Genomic DNA, 23,403 nt, shown 5'->3' on the forward strand with positions numbered 1-23,403 from the left:
GAAGGTCTTTTTGACTGAAGTTAGAGAAGTTAGAGGAAGAGCTGTCTGACTGTAATTCCTAATAAATCTTCGGTAGAAATTGGCAAAACCCAGGAATCTCTGCAGCTGTTTACGGTTTTCAGGTACCAGCCAATCCAAAACTGCTTTTATCTTTTCTTCAGAGGGCTTAACCTGCCCGCCCTCGAGCACAAACCCCAAAAAGGTGACTGATGGTTGATGAAACTCGCATTTTTCGGCTTTAACAAAAAGTTTGTTTTCCAATAATCTTTGCAGGACCAGGCGGACATGTTCTTTATGCTCAGAAAGATCTTTAGAATAAATCAGGATGTCATCGATGTAGACGAATACGAACACATTTAAAAAGTCTCTGAGAACATCGTTTAACAAGGCTTGAAAACATGCAGGGGCGTTAGTGAGACCAAAAGGCATGACTAGATACTCGAACTGGCCCAAGGGAGTCTTAAAGGCTGTCTTCCTTTCATCTCCATCTCTTATCCTGAGAAGGTGATAGGCGTTCCTTAAGTCGAGCTTAGTAAAGACAGTAGCCCCTTGTACTGGTTCGAAGGCTGATGCTAGTAATGGAAGTGGGTACTTATTCTTAACAGTTATTTGGTTCAGGCCTCTGTAGTCGATACAAGGTCTTAGTGAACCATCCTTTTTGCCAACAAAAAAGAAACCAGCACCCAACGGAGAAGAAGAGGGACGGATTATTCCAGCAGCTAATGACTCGTTAATATATTTCTCCATAGTCTCACGTTCTGGTTTGGAAATATTGTAAAGTCTGCTGCTGGGTAGGGGAGCTCCAGGTAAAAGCTCGATCGCACAGTCATATGGTCTGTGAGGTGGAAGGGACGTAGCACTGACCTTACTGAAGACAGGAGCCAGATCATGGTACTCGGAAGGGACAGAAGTAAGGTCAGGAGAGTCCATCTCCCCCCCGCCTCTAGGAGACCTTACAGCGGGAGCTGCCGAACGGAGGCACGTTTCATGACATGAGGTCGACCAAGATTCAATATGGCGATCTGTCCAGTTAATATGGGGGTTATGTCGTTCCAGCCACTCAAACCCAAGCACCAGAGGAGAACATGCAGAGGGAAGAACAAAAAATGTTAAGGTTTCACGATGGTTACCTGAGATTAACAGCTCGAGGGGTTGCGTTTGGTGGGTAACCTGGTGGAGTCTCTTCCCATCGATTGCGGAGACACTGAGAGGCTGGGTTAGAGGAATAGTTTCAATTTGTAGCTGCTGAACCAGGTTGGAGTCAATCAAATTCCGTTCACAGCCTGAATCGATGAAGGTAGATAGTGTAAGATTCTGATCTGAGAAAAACAAGGTGGCTGGGAGCATCAGGCGAGGAGATTTCTCAGAGTTTGAATGGCCCGTCAGACTCCTCAGATCCTCTGACGGGCCCCGGCTTTGATTTAGCTGGGCATGAAGTGATGAAATGGCCATTCTCACCACAGTAGATACATAGCTTGCCCCTGAAACGTCTTAGCCTTTCCTCAGGAGTTAGCCTCGTATGTCCAACCTGCATGGGTTCGGCTTCAGTCTCGACTGCATGAGAGGCCTTAACTGGCAAAGGGAGTGACTGGGTCTTAGACCTCAGCTTGGAAACGAGCTCTGTGGGAGCAGAAAAATCAGTTACATTATTAGATGCAGGGGCTGACTCAAAAAAACCTTGATTCCCTGGTTTAGAGCTGTTTCTAGCTCGGATTCTGTTATCCAGCCTAATAGTCAGGCGGATTAATTCCTCAAGTGTTGCTGGTTCGTCGAGGGTTGCAAGTTCATCTTTAATATTTTCATTTAAAGCCTTGAAATAAGCACTTTTTAGAGCACATTAATTCCATCCGGAAGCTGCGGCTTTGACCCGGAAATTGATGGAGAAATCCGCTACAGAAGAATTTCCCTGTCTAAGGTTCAAAAGAGCTCGAGAGTCTATTGTTTGGTCAGTTTCTTGGTTAAATACTTGGGAAAATTCAGAAACAAAATCAGAGAATTGACATCTGAGGCTGTCTTCGGAGGCAAACCTTGCCTCCGCCCACTCAAGGGCTCGTCCGGTTAATTGGGACGGAATAAAAGTTATTTTCTTTTGATCAGTTGGGAAACTGCCAGGAGAGTCATGAAAAAATAAACGGCATTGAAATAAAAATCCTTTACAGTCCTTCATATTACCTGAAAACTTTTCAGGAAGACTAGGGCGGAACTCAGGTGATGACGTCACAGCCGGTGACCTCGGAGGCGGAACTGGACCCGGAAACGGTTGTGCTGCCAACGTGGCGTTTGCACTGCTCATGTAGTTAGCATAGCTTTGAATCATTTGGTTCTGTAATTCAATGTGGGTGTTCAACTCACGAAGGGCCTGAGCGTGTCCTTGGATTTGAGCATCTTGCTCCTCCAACCGACGACGGAGGTGATCTGCTGGGCCTTGTGTTTGGCCGCAGTGTTCTGTCATGATGGGTTTCAGAAAAGCCCAGTATGCAGAACACCACGGAAACAGATGAAAAGTTTAACAGAGTTTATTGAATACAAGCACATGGAATAAACACTGGAATTGGTTCAGGCCTGGGGGCAGGTTCACTGGAGTCTGTGAGGATGACAGTTCAGTTAGCTTGGGAGCAGAAGAGTTTGAGTTTGAGAGTTTCTGATTGATACCTTGAGGAGTCCGGGTTTGGCTTTGAGAGAGGAACTGTTGGGTCCAGAGACTGTTTTGTTCAGCAGAGTCCAATAACCGCTTCAGCGTCTTACTTCTTACTTGAGGGCAGACCTAGGCTTTGGGTTTCCAGCTCTTAGTCCAGAGCAGCATGGGGATCCAGAGAAGAGTCTTTAGGTTTGGCTCAGAGGGCAGGCTCGGCAGGTTAAGCTCATCCAGAGCTTACAAGGGAAACAGGTTTCCTGAGAGTAGAGACAAGGAGGGATTAGAATCCAATCTGATCATAGACAACAAAGATTCTCAGGTGATGCTAGGCTCAGGTGCTAACCAAACTGGATCAACACTGCGGCGTTGAGGCAAGGTCTGAAGGCAGGTTATATACTGGAGGATCCTCTAATGATGAGATGCGCCTCAGGTGTGTTGAAGGCTCAGCTCAGGAGGATCCACGGCGCACTCTGCTGGAGAAGGGTGGAACAGCTCCAGATCCCAACACTCAGAGGACAAGTAGAAAACATAAAAAGCATTATCTTATGTTTATGTGAGAATATATTTTCAGCTAGTACAATAAGTAACCACGTTCTCCTCAACAGTTTACACAAAGGGACAGGTAACTAAAGCAACTTGAAGAATTTGTTTGAACAAACTAATGGTGTGTTCAGACCAGGCGCCGTGGACGTGGTGATTTCCGCAAGCCCTCAGGGAGTTCACCGCTCTGCATTTCAGATACATAGTGTTTACAACCTGGGCAGAATCATCAAATAAGAGGAGCTTCGGCTGGATGAAGCTGAAACCCCACTGACGTGAAAAAACTCAGGAAATAGACTCAATGGTAATTGCTTCTTCAGTGCAGATTTGTGCATTTTAAATGGTAATTTGTAAAAAAAAAATTAAAATATCTTTCTTTCTTTAAAGATCACATGTGCTGCTGTTGTTTCTGAGATATTAAAAGTTATTTTAAGGTAACCCAGAGGTCAACTATCTCTCCATTAACCTCAAAATTATGTAAGCTACTTTTTCAATGCTACTTCATTTGTTAAGGTAAAAACATTGTTTGTGCTGATTTGGTTTTAAGACAGAATTATTTTTAATTCAGCTGATGACATCGTCATCCCAGCAGACGTTGGTGCTGCACTCATTCCTGATACAAAGTTATGGTATAACATCACATGTCCTCCCTTCGAGGTACTGAATATAACAGTGGACATGTTTACCTTATGCAGTGGCTGGAATGATTGTTTAATATTTAGTAAATCACCAGACTCACAGACCCTTTGCTTTGAACCTGCTGTCACACTGAATGCATCACAAGACATACTTTTATGACTTATGGGGTTGAATCTAAAACATACATCTAAGTAACAAAGAAGTTAATGTTTGGGTTTTCATGCCCAAGGTGGGACAACATATTTTCTCAGAAGTTCAAATTGTCTCTCAGTTAATGAGTTTATTCCGGGTGATCTCTTGGCAGGAAAGAATCGGGAAGATAAAGCTTGAAAATGTAAAAACAGACAATTTATGCACATATCTGTTATTGTTAAACAGGAATCTCTTAATCAACCTAAAAGTCCAGTTTGACATGAGAAAAGGTGCCTCCACTGCTAGTCGATGTGTTGATATTCACATGATCAGTGCTTGGGAAATCTTTTGAAAAGTCCATCCTGAGACGCATCTTGGTTTTGTTTAAACAGAGGCCACTGCTGCACACTGAATCCATCCATAAAAATGTACTTCTACAGCACAGCATCAGAAACACACACAAGTCATCACAATCAATCTGATACTATACAAATCTTGAAGATACAGACACATAGAAAAAGTTCTCAAACATTTCAGTTCTTGAACCCAAAAAGGACAGTGTTACAGACTGGCGACCCCTAAAAAAACATATTAGTTATTTCATTTTACATTTTTTTTAGAGCTATAGAGTGAAGTAATTACATAGATTTTTAAATAACTGTATTTTGTTAATGAAACATATTTTTTTTATTCCTCATTTTGAATGTAATTGTCATGATGGGTTCACTAAAAGCGACCCAAGAATGCAGAACACCACTGACGGACACAGGGATGAAAGTTTAACAAGTTTATTTATGCACAAGCACACAGAATGTACTGGTTCAGGTTCGGGGCCTGGATACTGGTTCACCGGAGTCTGCGTGAGAGACAGTTCAGTTAGCGTTGCCAACAGAGGTTTGATTTCCTGAAGATTACTGATTGTATCTTGAGGGTTCTTGAGGTTAGCTTTGGGAGAGTCTCTGTTGGATCTGGAGAAGAGTTCATCAGCAGAGTCCGTTTGCTGCTTCAGCGTCTCACGTCTATAATGAACAGACCTTGGTTTTGGGTTTCCCAGCTCTAGTCCAGAGCTGCTTGGAGGTTCTCTGAGTTTCTTCAGGTTTGGCTCTGAGGGTCGGCTCGGCAGGTTAGCTCTTCCTGAGCTTTCACAGAGGAGGCACAGGTTTCCTGGAAGACAGAGACAATAGTTAGAATCCAGGCTGGATTCTAAGTCATGAAGTTACACTGAGGATCTAGGCTTAAGCGCTGACCAACTGGAACAACACTGCGGCGTTGAGGCAAGGTCTGAAGACAGCTTAAGTAGTGGATCCTCTGATGATCTTGATGAGCTGCAGCTGTGCAGGAGGCTCCCTCAGAGGATCCACGGCGGACTCTGCTGGAGAAAGGTTGAATTTCTCCAGCTCCCAACAGTACCCCCCCCTCAACGACCGCCCCTTGGCGGTCCGGAAGAGGTCGAGGGGCAGGAACGCTCGTACTCCTCGATAAGGGCAGGATCGAGGATGTACGAGCCCGGAACCCACTGCCGATCCTCCGTAGCCCTCCCAGTCGACGAGGTACTGCCATCCGCGACTTCGTCGACGGGAGTCCACGATGCGACGGACAGTGAAGGCCCGATGACCATCGGCGGGTGGTGGGGAGTCGGACGGTGGGCACAGAGGGCTCCTTGAGGGGAATGTCTCAAGTGGACAGCCATACCTCCTGGCCCTCAGTGTACTCGGGGGCGGGACGTCTCCTGGAGTCGGCGAAGCGTTTTATGGACTCTGATGATTGGTTGAGGGTGGCGATGGTTTCCCTCCAGATTCTTTGGCAACGGCGGATGTGCTGGTTTACGGACTGGACCGAAATCTCTCTCTCGTCTGCGGGGAAAAGAGGTGGTTGATAGCCGAGACTAACCTGAAACGGGGATTGACCAGTGGAAGCAGATCTGAGGGAGTTGTGTGCATATTCGATCCAAGGGAGAAATTGGCTCCAGTCCACGGGATTGTTCGAAGTGAGGCAGCGAAGGGTTGATTCCAACTGCTGGTTCATTCTCTCAGTCTGACCATTGGATTGGGGGTGGTAACCAGAGGTGAGAGAGGGTTTGCAGCCGAGAGCAGAACAGAAAGCCTTCCAGACCTGGGAAATGAACTGAGGACCCCGGTCCGATAGGATCTCTTGGGGAATGCCGTGTAAACGGAAAACATGCTTGATGAGGAGCTGGGCTGTCTGGAAGGCCGTGGGAAGTTTTCTAAGGGGAATAAGATGGCAGGACTTCGAGAAACGGTCAACAATGGTGAATATGGTGGACATACCTCGAGAGACGGGGAGACCGGTGACGAAATCAATGGCGATATGGGACCAAGGACGCGAGGGAACAGGAAGCGGCTGAAGCAGGCCAGAAGGAGGTTGGTGTGAGGCTTTATTACGGGCACATGTGGAGCAAGCCAACACATACTCCTTGACGTCTCTATGGAGGGTGGGCCACCAGAAGCGTCTTGAGATTAGGGCAATTGTTCTGCTGACTCCTGGATGAGCAGAGAACTTGGCTGCATGCATCCATTGGATGAGATGGGACCTGACGGAAGATGGAACATAGGTTCGATTAGTGGGACCGTTACCTGGATCGGGTTCAGTGGCCAGGGCGGAATTGATGAGGTCAGTGATCTCCCAGTTGACCACCCCCACTGTGCAGGAAGCCGGAAGAACAGGTTCAGGTGTCTCGGGATGATCGACAGAGTAGAGACGAGAGAGAGAATCGGGTTTGACATTCTTGGATCCGGGTCTGTAGGAGATGATGAGATTGAACCGAGAGAAGAAAATTGACCACCTGGATTGGCGGGGATTTGCTTGCTTGGTTGACTGGATGTAAGCCAGGTTCTTGTGGTCAGTCCATACTAGAACCGGATGCTCAGCTCCTTCCAGCCAATGTCTCCATTCCTCCAACGCCAGTTTAATGGCCAGAAGCTCTCGGTCACCCACATCGTAATTTTGCTCTGCAGAAGAAAGTCTACGGGAGAAGAAAGCACAAGGGTGTATCTTTTGATCTGAATCAAGTCTCTGGGATAGGACTGCTCCAACACCAGAATCTGAAGCATCCACCTCGAGAATAAACTGCTTTGCTGGGTCAGGTTGCATAAGCACAGGTGCTCTGGAAAAAAAGGACTTTAATTTATCAAACGCTGCTTGAGCCTCAGGAGTCCACTGAAAAATGCGTTTGACAGAGGTCAGAGAAGTTAATGGAAGGGCAGTCTGGCTGTAGTTTCTGATGAACCGACGATAGAAGTTTGCAAAACCTAGAAACCTTTGTAGCCGTTTGCAGTTCTCTGGAACTGGCCAGTCTAAAACTGCCTTAATCTTGTCCTCAGATGGTTTTACCTGGCCGCCCTCGAGCACAAACCCCAAAAAGGTGACTGAAGGCTGATGAAATTCGCGCTTCTCGGCTTTCACGAACAGCTTGTTCTCCAGCAGTCTCTGCAAAACAAGGCGGACATGTTTCTTGTGTTCATCGAGGTTCTTGGAGTAAATGAGTATGTCGTCAATGTACACGAAAACAAATACATTGAGAAAGTCTCTGAGAACATCATTTACGAGGGCCTGGAAGCAGGCTGGAGCGTTAGTTAGACCAAAGGGCATTACTAAATATTCGAATTGGCCCAAGGGTGTTTTGAAGGCAGTTTTCCATTCATCGCCTTCACGGATCCTAAGGAGATGATAAGCGTTTCTTAAATCCAGTTTAGAAAACACTGTAGCTCCCTGTACGGGTTCGAACGCAGAGGCAAGGAGAGGAAGTGGGTATTTGTTCTTAACTGTGATCTGGTTCAAACCTCGGTAATCAATACAAGGTCTCAGGGAACCATCCTTCTTCCCCACGAAGAAGAACCCGGCGCCCAAAGGAGAGGAAGACGGGCGGATTATTCCAGCAGCTAATGATTCGTTGATGTATTTTTCCATGGTTTCTCTCTCGGGCTTGGAAATATTATACAATCTGCTGCTAGGTAGTGGAGCACCAGGTAAAAGTTCAATGGCGCAATCGTATGGTCTGTGTGGAGGTAGGGACGTCGCACTGACCTTACTGAAGACAGGGGCTAATTCATGGTACTCAGAAGGAACTGAAGAAAGGTCAGGAGAGTCCATCTCCCCCCCACCTCTAGGAGACCCCACCAAGGGGCCAGCTGAACGAAGGCATGTTTCATGGCATGAGATGGACCACGATTCCAGGTGACGTTCATTCCAGTTTATGTGAGGATTATGCTTCTTCAACCATTCGAAACCAAGCACCAGCGGGGAACATGCTGAGGGAAAAACAAAAAATGTTATAGTCTCTCGGTGGTTACCTGACAGAAGTAGCTCGAGGGGCTGAGTTTGATGGGTAACTTGATGGATTCTCTTTCCGTCAATAGCGGATACACTGAGAGGCTGAGTCAGAGGAATGGTTTCTATTTGGAGTTGATGGACCAGGTTAGAATCGATTAGGTTACGTTCACAGCCTGAGTCAATGAATGCAGAAAAAGAGAGGCTTTGATTAGCACAGAACAACGTGGCAGGAAGTAACAGACAAGGAGATTTCTTAGTGTTAATTTGGCCCGCCAGACTCCTCAGATCCTCTGGCGGGCCCAGGCTTTTGATTTAGCCGGGCAGGAAGCGATGAAGTGTCCACTCTCACCACAGTAGATACATAGTTTGCTTAGAAAACGCCTTTGCCTCTCTTCTGGGGTGAGCCTAGTGTGTCCCACCTGCATGGGTTCGACATCCCTCTTGCCCGAATGAGAGGCCTGAATAGGCAACGGTAGAGACTGGGACTTAGGTCTCAGAATGGGCGGCTGCTCTGTAGAGGAAGAACAAACAGTCACGTTATGTGAGGCAGAAGAAAGTGTCCCCTGCTTCTTTGAACTGTTTCTGGCACGAATTCTATTGTCCAATCTAATAGAGAAACGAATTAGATCCTCGAGGGTGGCTGGTTCGTCGAGGGTTGCGAGCTCATCTTTAATGGGCTCATTTAATGCCATGAAAAAGGCTCCCTTTAGAGCGCTTTGGTTCCATCCGGAAGCTGCCGCTTTAACCCGCAAGTTGATGGAGAATTCAGCCACCGAAGAGTTTCCCTGTTTTAGGTTGAAAAGAGCTCTGGAATCAATAGTTTGGTCGGTTTCTTGGTTGAATACCTGGGTAAATTCAGAGATGAAATCAGAATAATAGCAGTTTAAGCTATCGTCGGCGGCAAATCTTGCCTGGGCCCATTCCAAGGCTCTTCCTGTTAACTGTGAGAGAATGAAAGTTATCTTCTTGTAATCCTTGGAAAAGCTGCCAGGGGAGTTCTGAAAAATCAATCGACATTGAAATAAAAATCCTTTGCAATCCTTCATGTTACCAGAAAATCTTTCTGGAAGACTAGGGTGGAAGTCTGATGACGTCACTGCTGGTGACCTCGGAGGAGGGCCTGGACCCGGAAATGGTTGTTGTACCGACGCAGCATTAGCGCTGTTCACGTAGTTAGCATAGCTTTGAATAGCTTGATCTTGTCTTTCTATGTGGGTGTTTAACTCACGTAGAGCCAGGCCGTGTCCATGGATCTGGGCAGCCTGTTCCTCTAGTCGACGGATGTAGTGATCTGCTGGGCCTTGAGTTTGGCCGCAGTGTTCTGTCATGATGGGTTCACTAAAAGCGACCCAAAAATGCAGAACACCACTGACGGACACAGGGATGAAAGTTTAACAAGTTTATTTATGCACAAGCACACAGAATGTACTGGTTCAGGTTCGGGGCCTGGATACTGGTTCACCGGAGTCTGCGTGAGAGACAGTTCAGTTAGCATTGCCAACAGAGGTTTGATTTCCTGAAGATTACTGATTGTACCTTGAGGGTTCTTGAGGTTAGCTTTGGGAGAGTCTCTGTTGGATCTGGAGAAGAGTTCATCAGCAGAGTCCGTTTGCTGCTTCAGCGTCTCACGTCTATAATGAACAGACCTTGGTTTTGGGTTTCCCAGCTCTAGTCCAGAGCTGCTTGGAGGTTCTCTGAGATTCTTCAGGTTTGGCTCTGAGGGTCGGCTCGGCAGGTTAGCTCTTCCTGAGCTTTCACAGAGGAGGCACAGGTTTCCTGGAAGACGGAGACAATAGTTAGAATAAAGGCTGGATTCAAAGTCATGAAGTTCCACTGAGGATCTAGGCTTAAGCGCTGACCAACTGGAACAACACTGCGGCATTGAGGCAAGGTCTGAAGACAGCTTAAGTAGTGGATCCTCTGATGATCTTGATGAGCTGCAGCTGTGCAGGACGCTCCCTCAGAGGATCCACGGCGGACTCTGCTGGAGAAAGGTGGAATTTCTCCAGCTCCCAACAGTAATGTCTTCTGCCATGTAATTTTAATGTAAAAAGAAATGTTTATGAAGACAGGAAGCAAAAACAGAGGATCCGGTGAAGACAACCAGCTAAAGTGGAGCGTGCACTGTACACGTTTTTACCCTTTTCGGGCAGATTGTCCAGTCATGAGAGAATTCTTTGGATCAGGCCAAGTTTCAGCCTCATCGTGCATCCTGCGTCATGTAGTATACAGAGGGTAATGAGGGGCCATTACCCTACCAAACCATCTCCCGATCAGGAGTCTTAAGATCGAAAGAAAATCAAACATGTTTAAAATTCATTCAGCACTTGTAAGGCATTTCTGGGTAAATTCTGCTGTTGAAGCAGGGCTACAAGTGTTGATGAGCCCATTAACCAGAACCTTGCGCATCGCGCATGTGCACACAAAAGAGATCTTCTTCCCCCAAATGTCAAGTCCAACCAGCGCCCTCTCTCTGTGCTGGATCCGATGTGTGGTTTTTGGACATGCAGTGTCAGCAGTTAGATCACATCAGAGCATTGGGCCGTACACTCTTAGAACATTCATTGTGAGCTGTGAACTTTAGAACCCTGCAGGTTCGTTGTACAATTTTAGGTGTTGCTGGGTAAAGCAACTGAAAATATCGTACAGTGTATGCCCGACCTAATGGTTCCCTTAAAAAGAGCTGGACACAGGGGCTGTTAATGAGATACCCCATGTAAATTATATTTAATAATTAGCTTGAGATTCTGACTGTCGGAGGGTAATCAAGGGGACAGACAGGGGTAAAACTAAAGGAACGAGCTTTCTGAAAACACAGAATGAAATAACAGTGACAAGGCAGTAATAGACTATTAATGTATAAGGAAGGTATAAAATATTCCAACTACAAACTGAAAACCCTCAACCTATAACACCGGTGAATTATGACATTATAAAATTGGTAATTTCCCCCAAAACTGTTTGCAAAATGTACAAAAACAAGAGATGAGATTCATTTGTATTAATCATAACTTCTTATTGTATTTTGAACAGTAATGTCAATAACATTTTTCAAAAAGTTTTCAATAGAAACCTTTTCACATTATTCATATCCTAACATGGCATTAACTAAGGTTAAATTATAAATATTTGCCTGAACTCTTCTTGACAAAGTAAGCTGGAGATTCAGTTGGATAGCAAAGTGCTTGAACCTTTTTCAAACCCCAGATCTTTATTACAAAATGCTGCCCATTGCTTCAAAATGATGCCACTCTTTAGACTGGCATCATTGTGGATATACAGTATTAATTTAAAGGGATATTGTGCAATACTTACTACCATCTAGCAGTGAAATGAGGGTACTTCACTCAGACCAACTCGGTAGTCTTTCATGCCACTGTCTCTAACACTTATTGTGGAAAGGATTGCCACCATGTCAAAAAGCCTCAACAAAAAACCTCAACGCAAATGTAACCATATCCTCCGAAATGAAGTGAAGTCTGTACAAGCTGCATGCATCAAGTGTGACAAAAAGATTGCATTCTCCATGGTTTTGAAATCGAATAAACTTACATAAATCTGCAAATCAGTACCAACAATATTTTTATATGTTTACAGGATCTTATGTTAAGCTCTCTATGGTAACAAGCAACGCTGGCTGTTTAAACCAAATGTCAAAGTTAGCATTGCGGTAATTTTGGCAGTACTGTTTACTTACTTGTCAAGGAGAAACATGGGAACTTCAGCCTCCCTTCTAAAATGCTTCCCTTCATTAGCTGATTTTACCTGAAGAGGGTTTGTCAGAAGTTAATCCTTTTTTAAAATTTTCAAATGTGTCCAGTTTCATTTTATATATAAATGTGACTGCATATATAAATGCAGTCACTAATTTCAGGCAGTAAAAAAGAAAAATGTTATACAATGTCCCCTAAAAAGAAATTCTGCCAGGCTCCCAGAAAACCATTTTCCGACAAAAAAAGGCACTCTAAGGTTCACCAGAATAACATTTTATCAGACTTACTGCAAGAAATATTAACTATACAAACAGATTTAAGTGAAATTTTCTAAAATCAAAACCTGCAATAAAGATTGGGGAATTCTTCAAACTTATCAATAGATTCCAGGCGGGAAGTTTCCTTGGTCTGCGAGTAAGCCCCCCTGGCATTTCTTAGAACCTGACATGTTTTATAAAGGACTGAAGTAACGGCACTTCTGCGTTGCTGATCCAGTGAAACAGCATGCAATTATTCATGCTCTAATAGTTTACTGAGTCACTGTGGAGACCTGAGAAATTATTAATACACAGAAATTCCCAGGTGCTTTCTGTTAGTAGTGTCTTTTTTTAACATTATAACCTACGTTATAGTGGAGGCAGCTGTGTGATCATTCAGGATTATGTAACAATTAATATTAGGATTGATAAAATATGGCTCAAGCTTCCTGATTTTCTACAAATAGCCCACATTGCTGTCTCATTCCGTAGTCTAAATAGGTGAGCAAACGAGCATGCAATCAGAAAAAAGATTATTCATGTTTGAAAACTGGAAAATATTATTTATTAAAGCATGAAGTTATGTTTGTCAAAATAAATGAAAATGAAGCTAAAGAAAACCACAAACATATTTAAATAATAAAAAATGATGATTATAGTATTCATGTAGCAACTTTTGCTCTGATAATAATATCAAGGGCAATTAGTTGTCTTGAAAAGCTATCTAATTAGTAAGTAGAGTCATCATGTGTGCTATTGGACAAATACAGCTGCTGTGTGAAGGTCATTTTTGTTATGGAGCATTAGGGAGAATCAGCATCATGAAGACTAAGAAACACAGAAGACAGACAGGGAATAACGTTCAGGAGAAATGTCTCACAGAGGTCTGTTCAAGAGTCTGCTTGTTGGATGAGTACTAGTTCAGTGCAACAAAAATTAGGCCATAATGAGAGTATAGCAAAAGAAAAAAATTGGAAAGAGGGTATAGAATTTTTTGTTTTTTTCATTCAACCCAGGTATGATAACATTTATAACCATATAACAGTCTTAAAACAAAATCCTTTCTGTGTTGTATGGTGATTTGCCACATAATGCTGTTGGTATTCAATAAGATGGATGGAGCTGCCAAGAAATGCTGGGATGAAACCTTATACAGTAGAAGCTGCAAAACTGTTAGACTGACATAAACCAAACTTATCCCATGTCTAATTCAAATTGAGCTACACATTTCTATCTGGAAAGCTTTAAGCAGAAAGTGTTCGCAAAACGGAGGGACATTCAGTGAAATTCTTCTTCTGCCTCCCATGTTTGGTTCTTAGCCAATCAAATAATCAGTGGTATCTTGATTTGTCACAAGTAGCAGAGTTTACTAATAAATCATACTCATACCAGATGCACTCAGAGGAAACCCGCAAACATCTTCTCATCCGCAAAGGCCAAAATCGCATCCTTTGGCTAGTTTTTCAAAAAAGAAATGGAGGACACTCCAGACAAAGCACAGCCATGTTTGTTTGGCTTTAGCCTTCCACCTCTGGTTGATGTGTTGAAGTCATACACGTCACAGCATTTCATTGGTCCGAAAGATTTCTCTAACAAGACGCATCTGCTGGCTTCTGGCAAGATATATTTTTGGGAGTTTGTGAATTAAAAAATTTCAAAATAATTAATCTTGCTCGCAAAGTAACAAAGCTGCATCCATTCTTTTGCAAGGCATTTCATTGTGATTATATGTTATCCAAACAGAAACTCAAGCAAAAGGCTTTGTAAATGCGTAATCATATATAGTGATGTGACATTGACATAAAAGCTAAATAAAATGGAAATTTTCTGGCCTTGATTATGAATAAAATCTTTTGGGAAATATGCACAATTTCATTGTTATTGTACTTCCTCCTGCTGAGTTTGGCATTGCTTTTTCATAGAATACTACTTTGTAAAACGAATATTTGATCTTCACATTTAAATGTTACAGGTAACTTATAATTCTTGTTTGCTTGAGGGACCACAGGTTTGTTTTATGAAATATATCTTCACTTTACTATCCTAAAGGTTCCTAGCTAACCAGTTTAATATAGTCTTTGATTTAGACAGAGAAATTAGTCTATCAAAAGGTGTCAGTAAGCTAGTCTAAGGTATGTGAGGCTTTAACCAAATGTAAAACTCTAAGGTCAACTCGTTTGAGGGGTTACCCTTAATCTTTACACACTTTTGCAGCTTTGCCTCAGAATACATGAGCAGTGGAATGAACCTGCCAGGAACAGCTTTATTCAACAGGGGAACTCTCAACAATGCCCCAAGCTTTTTTCTAGTCTAGCACCTAAATAATGTTGAGCTCTGTGATTGTCAGAACTGCAGATGGGCTACAGGAACAATTGACATGCAAATCATATGCCTGAAGAAAAGCAGTGCAGAGTCTCTCAAGTAATGTAGGAAGATTCCTTGAAGCGATGTTGAAGCGTTTTTTAGAATCACAGATATTCCCAGTCAAATATAATGCAGACACTGAATAATGCTGTATTAATATTCTCTATTAGTGCCATTCCTTATGAAATTCAGTTACATAATGATTTCTGTTTCTCTGAATATGAGCGGTTAATATATTGCTCAGAATTTCTTCTATTCCCTAATGTATGCATGGGGGCCTGGCAAAAGTGGAGAGATATATATCCCCTCTCACAGAGAGGAATCACCTAAAAAAATTTTAACATTGGTCATGAAGCCTTTCAATCAGGTCAAAGAAACTGCACCATTATTGATATGATTTACAGTTTATAAAACATATTAAGAGTGTTACAACCAATGGTTCACAGCAAAGTACAAAGTAACTTTGTTCTTCCTCTTGTGGCAGCAATTAAAGCCTTAAATCTCTTTAAATATAATGCCACAAGCTTAGCACTCACATCTTTAGATAGTTTCACCCTTTCTTCTTTAAATTATATCTCACGCATCCTAAGGTTTGATAAACGATTTCTGTGCACAGCTATTTTTTAGATCTATACAGATAGGTTTAATTGGAATACAATTTTGACCCTGTGGCTTTCATCTTGAGGACAGAGGGAAGGGACTCTTTTAAGATCTTAGCTGTGTGCTTTTTTCATCCTGCTAAAAACTTAACCATCACGCAAGCCTTAAAGGAATAGTACACCCAAAACATGATTAGCTTAATTTTCTACTCACCCCCATGCTGAACAACACCCTGGAGTACTTTTTTGATATCTCAAATGCATCTGGAGATCTGGGAGGCTTCTTGCTGTCTGCTGACATTCAAATAATGGAGGTCTACGGTGCCCGAGACAGAAAGGTCCATAAAAGTCCACAAAAAACGTGTCAATATTCCTCCATACTGCTCGTCCAATGTATTCCAAGTGTCCTGAGTGGGTAGCATCCAGAATTTACTCGAAACGAAGTCATTTAGAATGTTTTTAGAGCATAAACAGTAGTGTATAGGATTTCCTGAAAGCGCGTTCATGCGCGTTCACGAGCCTACGGAAGCCGGCAGACCAAACCAGCGCATTCAGCTCGGCAAAGAACTCATGCTCTTCCTCAACACTGAAGTCCTCAGACATTTTTCTTTCGTTGTTTCTTTCTTTGCACAGTTAAACAGCACATTTCTTCTTCTACGCTTGCATTATTGGCAGAGCAGACGCTGAATGCGCAATTTCATCTGGTTTGGTCTGCCGGCTTCCGTAGGCTCGTGAACGCGCATCTGCGCGCTTTCAGGAAATCCTATACACTACTGTTTATGCTCTAAAAACATTCTAAATGACTTCGTTTCGAGTAAATTCTGGATGCTACCCACTCAGGACACTTGGAATACATTGGACGAGCAGTATGGAGGAATATTGACACGTTTTTTGTGGACTTTTATGGACCTTTCTGTCTCGGACACCATAGACCTCCATTATTTGAATGTCAGCAGACAGCAAGAAGCCTCCCAGATCTCCAGATGCATTTGAGATATCAAAAAAGTACTCCAGGGTGTTGTTCAGTATGGGGGTGAGTAGAAAATGAAGGCTAATCATGTTTTGGGTGTACTATTCCTTTAAGGTGAAGGACCTTTTGGAGCAAGTTTTCATCAAGAATGTCTCTTTACGTGGCTACATTCAGCACACCAACTAGTCTACTAGTTGCTGATGCTAAAAATAATCCATATAGCACGTAGTTACCACTGACATGCTTTGCTGTTGGGATTGTGTTGGCCACATGATCAGAGTGGTCATTTCTTATCCACCTTTAGACAATCCAGTAAAATTACTGTTTTTTTTGTTCCTGTATGAAGCATCGCAGGTGTCATTTCCTTCCAGTTTTCTCTTCAATAATTCTTTACCTCAACATGAGACTGCCTCCTTCCTGTCCAGTATGCTGCAGCATTAAATCACTTTCACTGAAACCAGGGGGTTTGAAAACTCTTAAAAATGGTCACACGCCATAATATTTCTCTGCAGGAAATTGGAGGAAAGAGATTGCTTTAATATCATTTGCAATAAGGCTGTAACATAACCAAATATGGGAAAAAGTGCAGCACGTGAATGCTTCCTAGCACACTTTATCGATCTCACAGTGGAGAAATGTATTCATTACATCAGCTCAAATTGTCAAAGAAGAAGAATGTGCCAAAGGAAGAAAAAGGTGCATGGGATATATACAGTATATACAGTGCATCCATATATGACAGCTTTTTTTTACAGTAGGATCATTATACAGGGTTATTGCACAGGGTGTTTACATGGGTATATATATATATATATATATATATATATATATATATATATATATATATATATATATATATATATATATATATATATATATATATATATATATAAATTTATATTTATATTTATATATATTGTGATTTTTGTTTTTTTCCTTGAATGTTGGTAAGATTAAATATTAAAGTGTGCCGGTTTTTCTTGCTGAATAATGATGATTAGTGAGAAGCTATTGTTCCATTCTTTATGCTGAGATGTAGGGAAAGGAAGGAAGTTTGAAAAGGATTTTCTTCCCTAGGTTAGATAAGGGGGAAACATAGATAAACAGGTCCTTATTGTGTTTAAGATCCTCACGTCTTGTCTCTGGTGTGAACGGAAAACAGTTGTCTGAAATGTTTATCTGAACGTATATTTATGTCTTTTGATGAAGTGTTTCTCTTGGAAAGACTCGATGTTCGTGTGTAAGGAGTCTTTATAATGCAAAGGTGGGGCAGGACCTAGTCAGAATCACACAGGGAGCTGTCTTTAGCTGTTCTGTGTCCTTCTCCTCTGCAGAGCGGAATAAAACTTTTTCTTCCTTGCAAATCATCTCATGGTGCTCATTTTTACTCCACAATATACTGTATATAGTTATTACAAAGGGTGTCAGATATAGAGAAATAGGTTATTGCAAAGGGTACCAAATACTTGCACATTATACATTGCACAAGTTGTTGCCGTTGTAGTATTCCATTGTAGAGTCTGGTTGCAGCAGGGATGAATGACCTGTGGTAGCACTGCTTTTTACAAACAGGGTGTAAAAGTCTTTCCTCAAAGAAGCTACTAATCTCCTCTACAGTCTGGTGCAGAGGGTGCAAGGTGTTTTCCATGATGGATGCAAGTTTGGAGAGCACCTTTCTCTCAGCCACTTCCTCCACTGAGTCCAGAGTGCAGCCTAGGACAGAAACAGCCTTTCTTGCTAGTTTGTTCAGTCTCTTTCTGGCCCGCTCCACGCTGCCAGGGGCCCAGCAGACAACAGGGTAGAGGAGGACTGATCCAACCACAGAGTCATAGAAGGTTGACAGGAACTCTTAACTTCAATTTTCATTGTGACAAGAATTTCTTAATCCTATCTGAATTCTTAAATCTTTTAAGTTCTTCCTGCTGATTATTAGGGGTGAATATTGCTATTTATAACAAAATATACCTTTGCTCTTTGTCAGATTGATAGCTATATAGTGAATATGAATGTGCTATATATTAGTAAAAAGAAAAAAAATGTTGGAAGGCATTTCTCTCTTGATAAGCATCTCTGTTTTATCCATTATTCCTTTCCAATAGTCCCCAATGACAGGACAGCCCCAAAGAATGTGTATGGTCACCAGTCTCCCCTCACTTTTTCCTCGCATTTCATCCCATTGTTCATCTATTATAATGGAATTAGATTCCAATTTCCCAGTTTTCTTTTACATTGTAAGTGTTTTGAAAGTTATTTAATTAAAGAATTCTATATATGTGAAACATTTTCCAGGGATAAATTCCTGTGATATCAATGAAATACTGTTCTTAATAATTTGGATTTGTACTGATTTTAGACCCAGTTGTAATAATTTCTGATATACAGTAGTGTCTAAATTGAAGACATATTTATACGTCTTTTCAAGGGGGACTAAACTGTTCCTGGAGTTGTCCAAAGGACTTTAGGGTCATTCCCTCAAACATGCAAAGCAGAACAGGGCTTTTATTTTTAACAGCTCTACCCAAACTGATAACCTAGGCAGCAAACAACCTGCCAAGTCAGAAGGAAGTAATATCTGCTTTTCTAGGACATGGCAACACTGTAATGAGAGTTTATACAAATAGTCTACAGTATGATAGGTATCACTACACATCACTACACAATATTTATGGGACAACCTTTGGTCTCTAAACCAAACAGTGGGTGATATGTTGAGATCCAGTTTGTTGGGTTAGTAAAGAGTTAATTTTCTTTTCACAAACTACCATTTTTAATTTTTACAACCGTCTGGTTGGACAACAGATTATCATTCAGTACTTTCAATCATATAATGATAGGAAATAGTAAGATGACAAAAGTATGCCCTTTGCATTTATTTACCCTGTAAGAAGTGTGATGTAATGTAGAAAGAAAGAAAGAAAGAAAGAAAGAAAGAGTTTGAGTTTAAAATTGCCTTTATTACACAATCCAGCAATCAATAAAACAAAACAAAGTTAATAAAATAAAAACATCAAAATGCAAAAACTAAAGATTCTTCATCTACTGAACATAGAGCACCATTAATGCCCCACTTATTTACAAAAACATTTATACTCTTTGTCAACTTAAAAAACTCAAATTCTACCCGAACACGAGCAATGACCAGTCTCTTAAATAACACACAGGCATCTTCCGTTTGACGACCATTAATTTTGTTCTTTCTTGATATCCATATTGCTAGTTTTGCCATTCCAGAAATGAAATTTAAAAGCACATGAACAGATCTCTTGTTTGCACAATACCGAGGACCATAAATAAAAATACAGCTGGAGGACTGAACACCAAAACCACTAAACAAACGATCCAAAAGAACAAAAAGAGGATTCAATCTTAAGCATTCAACAAAAAGATGATACAATGTTTCCTCCTGTAAACAAAAAGGACAGTTAACACTAGCGCCAGGATTAAGGTGTGCCAGATACCTGTTTGTAGCTATTGCCCCATGTAAAATCCTCCACTGGAGGTCACCCACCCGTTTTTCAATCGGGGGTTTGTACAGGGACCGCCAACAGCCTCTTGGGGCAGAGCTGGTGCCAGAAAACTCAGTCCACCTCGACACCCTCACATCTGCCAGAGAACGTATGTTCAGAACCTTCACACAGCTAGTGTACAAGGCCTTCTTCCCCAAGCCTTTAAAATGTCCTAGTGGTGAAACTTGGAAGGACAACAGTTTTTCTGGGTCGTTACACCATTGATCCACTGCAGGAGAGACACTAATTGAGGGAAATACATATTCATACTCATCATCCCATTGGTTAAAACGAGTATTATCAGCAGCAAATGCTCTGACATGGTCTGGTAGAGAAGCACAGGCTTCCACTTTCATCCTCAACATAAGCCTGTTGGATCGCATATCAAGACACTCAGTTAGGTTGGACACAGATAGCTTCATCAGATGACCCAGCTTCACACACCTGGCTTCTCTCAACTTAGACCTTAAAGTACCAGATGACAATAGCTGTGATGAGATGAAATCGTTTCCAAACAGAGGTTCTTCAAAGATCCACATCCCTGGTGATGTATCAGCCGTCCTCTCAAAACTGAAAATCTGCCAGGCATTTAACACCGAATGGTAAAATGGAGTAAGACCAGATAAGTCCAAGGATCCTTGTCGTAACAGAAAGAGATGTTTATCATATCCAAAAGATCCCGCCTTCCTTAAAAGAAGACGTGCAGTGTCCAACCATGGTAATCCAGTACCATATAACAGTTTCTGCGCTGTTTGAAGTCTGAAAGTTGCAATCCGTGAGGTGATGTCTATGAGTCCTTGTCCTCCCTCCTCCACTGGTAAGTACAGGACAGCAGCTCTCACCCAGTGACGTCCAGACCAGAAGAAATCCACTAGAGTCCTTTGAAGACGTTGAATGAGAGATGCCGGTGGTGTTAACACAGTCAGTTTATGCCAGAGAGCCGAAGCAACCAAGTTATTAACAACCAGAACTCTTCCCCTGTAAGACAGCTGAGGCAGCAGCCATTTCCATTTGGATAGTCTGACACACACTCTCTCCATGACACCCTCCCAATTTTTTTCCATAAAAGTATCTGTCCCTAAAAAAACACCCAAAAATTTTAAACCTTGGTTTTCCCAATGAATATTACCTGGTAAAGCAGGCAGGTTATTAGTCCATGGGCCAACTTTTAATGCAGAGCTTTTATCCCAGTTAACTTTAGCTGAAGAGGCTTTTTCATAAAGCTCCAAACATTTCTGAAGACCCCTTACATCATTCTGATTTCTAATAAAAATATTTATATCATCAGCATAAGCAGAGACGACTAAACCTGAATGATTTGGGATACCTGGAAAAATAACACCTGTTAAAGCAGAGCGCAGTTTGTGTAAAAGGGGTTCAATTACAATAGAGTACAGTTGTCCGGAAATAGGACACCCTTGTCTAATACCTCTCTGAACTTGAACAGGACAACTTAATCCTCCCCCAATTTTAACAACACAAAACACTTCATTATACAATAAACCCAATAAAGAAATAAATCCATCACCAAAACCAAAAGCCCTCAGAGTAGAAAACAGAAAACAGTGATCAACCCTGTCAAAAGCTTTTTCCTGGTCCAAGGAGATAATGCCAACATCAATTTCATATCGTTTACAGATATCAATCAGGTCTCTCAAAAGAAAAAGATTATCCATGATAGACCTTTCGGGTACACAGTATGATTGATCTTTGTGTATAATGGATTCAAGGATGCTCTTGAGCCTATTTGAAAGTACTTTAGAAAATAATTTGTAATCCACACAGAGGAGGGCAACTGGTCTCCAGTTTTTTAACAAAGTCAGGTCTCCTTTTTTTGGAAGTAAGGAGAGAACAGCTTGACGGCAGGAAGATGGCAAGATCCCTGACGAGGAGCACTCCTGAAGAACCTCCCACAAGTCCTCTCCCAAAAGTCTCCAAAAATGTTTATAAAAATCTGCAGGTAAACCATCTAGACCTGGAGTCTTTCCAGAAGCCATTTGTCCAACAGCAGCAGTCAGCTCTTCCAATGATACTCCAATATCCAAAAACGCCTGATCTGAAGCAGAAAGTTGAGGGAGACCATCCACCAGAGCCTCCATGCAGCTTCTGTTACAGTCCTGCCGCTTGAAAAGATCACTATAAAAGGCCACAGCCTGCTCCTTCATGGTGTTGGGATCAGTGCTCAGCGTTCCATCTGGAAGCCGAAGGCCAATCAGCTGTTTCGTTTGGCTGATATTCCTCTCCAAGTTGAAAAAGAAGGATGTAGGAGCATCCATGCCTTTAATATTAATGAACCTAGACCTGACTAAAGCCCCTTTAGCCCGTTCATATAAAAAACGACTTAACTGATCTTTCTTTTGTTTAAGCTGATCATTATTTATAACATCTGTGGGTACGTCATTTTCCAAAAATGTAATTTCCTTTTCTAAATTCTGAATCACATTTTTTATTTTAGTTGTAGAATGACTTGTATATTGTTGACAGAAGACTCTAATCTGAGCCTTACCAACCTCCCACCACTCAGTTAAAGATTTAAAGTCTGACTTCCTTTCTTTCCATAACTGCCAAAAATTACTAAAACTTTGACAGAAAGACATGTCTTGAAGCAGTTTGATATTGAAATGCCAATAAGATTTATTTCTAATAGTGGGTGAAAGACACAAATCCATATAGACTAGATGATGATCAGAAAAACCAACTGGACAAATTAGGCAGTTGGACAGTCTATTTCTATGAAAATCAGAGATATAAAATCTATCCAATCTAGCCCCACTAACAGTTCCATCCTTCATTTTTACCCATCTGTACTGTTTATCTTGAGGGTGTTTATTCCTCCAAGCATCAACTAAATTCAGCTCTGAAATCAGCTGAACCAACTTAAAGGAAGATGGAAGATGAGGTTCTTCACCTGTTCTATCTGTAGTGAAGTTAGTCGTGCAGTTCCAATCCCCACCCATCACAACACACTCATTTTGATTAGACTGCTGCAAATAACTGTGTATTTTCTCAAAGGCCTCAATCCTGTCCCCTCCTTGGTTTGGTGCATAAACATTAATAAAGCAAAAATAAAAGCCTTCTATTTCTGCTCTAATCACCAGGACCCTGCCCGGCACTAACTCAGTTTGTGATTTGATGTTAGCAATCAATCCTGGAGAAAATAAAATAGCTACACCAGCAGATGACCTGGTCCCATGAGACAAAAAATAATTCCCTTTCCAACTGATACCCCATTCTATGTCGTTTTCATGATCGGTATGTGTCTCCTGTAAAAACAAAACATCTAGCTTCTTTTGAATGATCATCTCCAAACTAACTGTTCTTTTAAATGGATCCCTCCCACCATTGATGTTTAAAGATCCCACCCTGATATTATGCATAGAGGTGAAAAAGAAAGGAGGGACACACAAAGACAGTAAAGAAAAGACCACCCAGTGTGCTATAATCATAGCTTTACTTCTGGATTTTTAAACGTTTTGACCCTTGTCCTTTATTTACTAATAACTGTCTCCTGAGGTTTGTCATATGCTTTTTTAAACGGAATCTTTTCTTTTCATCAAGTATTTCGAAACCAACTGTTTTTTGTACATTTCGTGCACTCTTGATAAATTTTTCAACATCAGGAAAATAAACTGTAACTTTTACATGTTTTCCAAAAGTTTCATCAAGGAAAACATTGATTTCTTCTAAAGTATACAGGTCACCACTGTATGTTTGGGAATCTGCGATTGAAACGGTGTCTGATTCACTGTCATACTCCA

Source organism: Cyprinodon tularosa, unplaced genomic scaffold (assembly GCF_016077235.1).
Source record: "Cyprinodon tularosa strain WSP-4 unplaced genomic scaffold, ASM1607723v1 ctg11, whole genome shotgun sequence".
NCBI classification, from domain to species: domain Eukaryota; kingdom Metazoa; phylum Chordata; class Actinopteri; order Cyprinodontiformes; family Cyprinodontidae; genus Cyprinodon; species Cyprinodon tularosa.